We start from the raw sequence: 4,545 nt of genomic DNA on the forward strand, positions 1-4,545 counted from the left end.
TGATGTGACATCAAACTTTTAAACAATTAAAAATAGATAGGTCTCTAGTGAGTATCACAAAACAGAAGCAGACTCACAGATATAGAGAACAAACTAGTGGTTACTAGTGGGGAGAGGAAATGGGGAGGAAATACAGGCGTAAGGGATTAAGAGGTACAAACTATTAGCTATAAAATAAGCTATAAGAATATATTGTACAACATGGGGAATATAGCCAATATTTTATAATAACTATAAATGGAACATAAACTTTAAAAATTGTGAATTACTATATTGTACACATTTTACTTTATAATATTGTACATCAACTATACTTCAATTAAAAAATAATAATAAATTAAAAAAAAAAAAAAACGATAGGTCAGGGACTTCCCTGGTGGTCCAGTGGGTAAGACTCTGCTCCCAATGCAGGGGGCCTGGGTTTGATCCCTGGTCGGGGAACTAGATCACACTTGCATGCCACAACTAAAGATCTCGCATGCTGCAACGAAGATCCCACGTGCTGCAACTAAGACCTGGCACAGCCAAAATAAATAAAAATAAATAAATATTTTTTTAAAATAGGCCAATATCAGATATAAATATGGGCACCAAAAAAATCCTAAATAAAATGTTAACTGATGATTAAATATGTAACTTGAATTTCCACTAACATAAAATACAATATATCTCCAGTGTGCCAGGCTGATATGGAACAAGCAGTCAGGGCAGTACCTAAAGATTTGTTGAGCATTATCCAGGTGTAATTACACAATGAGCTCATGTTCTACCCTTAGCAACTCTAAGATATAAGGATGCTAGGATTATCTCTACAGCAGCTTCTTTAGGAAATGTTGCTCTCACTATGACCTTCAATCCATCCAAAGCTTTACAATGGGGGCTGTCATGTTCACACAGGTGACTCTGTACCCTGGTCACCAGGGATTGGTCAAAATGACCAATAACTGGAACAATCGCTGGACCCATTGTAGCTCTTCCCTGGGAATTTGGAACTGGAATTTTAGTCCTTTTCTGCAGAGAGTACACATCTGCAGAGAACACGAAAAATGAAGCAAATACACCCAGAGAAGCAGAGATGAGAAACAGAGAGAAATTCATTGTTGAGTTCTCTATGGGCCAGTGAGGGGTGAGGGAAGTCAGTGCAAGAAACAAGACCAGAAGAGGGCTCAGGCTCAACTATGTTGCATCTCAAAACAAATCCCCAGGGAAAGATTTTTTTAGCCAGTCCATGCTAGATTCTGAACTTCTGGTGACCTTCATTTCCAACTGTGGCTGCAACTCTGATTCCAGAGTGCCCTGGAGGCCCAGGTGCATTCCTGCGTTTGGAGCATATGAGGTACTTCCCAGTGACCTCTAATCAATCTTTAGATGGCTTGGGTAGGTTACTACTGCTTGCAATCATTTGTACTAAAATACCTAATTTTGCAGATGAGGATATTGAGGTTTAGAGAGCTGAAGTAACTTGCCTAAGATCCCACAGCTAGCCTGAGATTTGTCCAAAGCCATCCAACTCCCAAGCCCGTGTTCTTTCCTTTACATGTATTAACAGGAAAATTGGCAAAAGTCATATTAAAGAGGAATCCACAACAATTCAACATCTTTTCTCAATAAAATCTCTTAAAATTAGAAATAGAGGATTTCCTAAGTAAAAAAGAAAAGCAAGAGTTAATTTCTTGGGAAGAGGAGACTTGAATTCAGGAGCCAATCTACTTTCTAGTGGGAAAAGATGACAAGTATAACCCTAGGAACCTGAGTCTGCGGTCATCCCTAAAGCTATTAAAGCCTCATTGTGGTTTGTGTGGCAGCATACCCCAGAGAGAAGGAAAGAGAATATCCTGTGCATTCATAGAAACACTGGGGGGAACCACAAGCTCTCAGTGATGACATACAGCAGGGAATCCAACCAAAATACCAGTTCATCCTGCATACATGTGCTGTACAACTCCAACCTCATTCAAAATAATTTCCAAAAAATCTTTTTAATCTGTAGAATGAAAGCTCCCAAACAAGGAAAAGGTAATGGAACGTAAATCACCCAGGATGGACACGGTGGGCCCAAGCGTATACTGAAGAGAGGACAGTTTCACAAGGTGAATTCCCAGAGAACGTGGGGTAAAGAGTGAGGGAGGTGATGCTCACCTGTGGGAGCATCAGACTGAAATCCACAAGGCCACCCTCTCCACCCAAGAGAGGCCTGCCACCTGCCACCTCCTCCACTCAGTACTCATGCTGGTATGTGCTCAGTCATCTGGCTTTCAGGAGACACTCAATACAAGTCGGGTGTTGTAGGATTTCAGAATGAAAAAGAAATCATGAAGCAGTTGTAAATACCAACAGGACCTGTTCAGGCAGAGAATTAGAAACAATTTGCCCTAGGGGCAGCATTTTTTGTGCCAAAGTCAGCATGGGTCTTATGGGAGTGGGGAGGATGGACCTCTAAACTATGCCCTTGGAAAGGCTCAGGAAGGATGTCCTCAGGTGGTGAGAGCAGGCATTGGCACTTGAAGGAAGAAGGAGATTAGCAGACTGGTCCTCCTTCCAGGCACCTCTGCTCCCTCTGGCCCCCTTCCACGGACCCTGCCCAACAACATATACACATTCAGCTCCTCTTCTTCCTTGGGCTCTCCCATTCCCATCACCATGTTTCTCAAGGGCAGGTCCTCCTGCCAGAGCAGGAATTCAGGGCCTCCAGCTAGCTCCAAATGCCCATGACCAGATTCTACTGAACCTCCAGCTGTATTACCCACAACTCCCTACCATGTGCTCTCTGCTTCACCTGGTTTTTGCTCCTCCCAGGAGACCTGATTCTGTGGTTCCTTGGCTGGGCAAACCGTGTCTGTCCTGTTTCACCCTAGACATCTATGCATCCAGATCAGACTCATCTTTCCAAGGCAAGCACAAATGATCCCGTTGGGGGAAGATCGTCCATATTCCTCTGAGGGCAGGAGTCCATGTTGATCTGTCCTCTGGTTTGAGGTACTCAAACTTAGTTCTTCCTCCACCTGTAGATGGAAGAGAGAAGGAGGAAAGCCAAAAAGTGAGCACCTAGAGGGTAGAAACTCCAACAGAAGCAACTAAAAACTTTTGTACTACCCAGGAGTGTTTGTAAGGTGATTGAATATTTATTAAATATGAAAACAAATGTAACAGAAAATATACAGGGAAATATTTCCTTTACAAAAGCAACAAAGAAAAAAATAGAAAATGGGAGTAAACAAGACATGTTCAGGACCTAGATGAAGAGCAAGAAGGCTCAAATGAATGAAGAGATGAATGACATTCCTGGATTAAAATACTAAATATTACAAAGATATCAATTCTCCCCAAAGTTTTATTTACATTTAATGCAATCTCATTTAATTAATCTCTTTTGTTAAATTTAAAACTTAACAAAATGGGTTTAAATTTAATTTGAAGAATGTTCATGTACAATACTGGCTGAGACATTTTTTAAAGTAGAATAATACTAAAAATTAGGGACAGGTGGTGGTGGGATGAATTGGGAGATCGGGATTGACATATATACACTAATATGTATAAAATAGATAACTAGTAAAAAAAATAAAGAAAAAAAAATTAGGGACTTCCCTGGTGGCGCAGTGGATAAAACTCCGCGCTCCCAAAGCAGGGAGCCTGGGTTTGATCCCTGGTGAGGGAACTAGATCCCACACGCATGCCGCAACTAAGAGTTCACACGCCATGGCTAAGGAGCCTGCCTGCTGCAACTAAGGGGTGCGTGTGCTGCAACTAAGACCTGGTGCAACCAAAAAAAAAAAAAAAAATACTGCCACAATAATAAATGTCACAATAAATAATATAATGAATCACACAAAAGTTAAATCTGTGGCACAGAAATAGATCAATTTACTAGAAAGCTCAAACACTAAACAAAAATAGTACATGAAATTTTTAAATTTTGCAACTCAAAAATATTTATTATATGAGGAGCTCTTACAAATCAATTAGAAAAAACACACCCTGAAAAGAATAAGGGGCAAGAAGATGACTAAGCAATACAGAAAAGAAAAAAAAATACAAATAGCTTGTAAACATAAAAATTAGCCAATCTCACAAGTAATCAAAGAAAAATTCAGTAAAAATAAGGTACATGTTTAGTATTATTTATCAAAGTTTAAAACATGGTAATAGATTCCACTGAAAAGGGTTGAGGACGTGTGTTTGGATCAGCCTTTTGGGGTGGCAGGGCAATTAGACAAATGTATAGAAGTTTTAAGTAAGCACATTCAATCCACGAATTGCACTTCTAGGAATCTATCTTCTGAAAGTAATGTGTAGCAATAGCTATATATGAATAGTCAAAGATGTTCAGCCTGATATTACCTATAGCATAAAATATTTGAGGCAACTTCAATATCTACCAATAGTGGGTTATATTTTAAAAATTATTATATACACATAGGATAAAATACCATGCAGCCATTAAAAATAAGGGCGTAAGAGAATACACAATAATGCCAGAAAATGGTCACATGGCATTAAGTGAAAACAAGCTGTAAAATCCACTCTTCTGACAAATATTTATTG

Source organism: Monodon monoceros, unplaced genomic scaffold (assembly GCF_005190385.1).
Source record: "Monodon monoceros isolate NGI ecotype Baffin Bay Population unplaced genomic scaffold, NGI_Narwhal_1 Super_Scaffold_12, whole genome shotgun sequence".
Lineage (NCBI taxonomy): Eukaryota > Metazoa > Chordata > Mammalia > Artiodactyla > Monodontidae > Monodon > Monodon monoceros.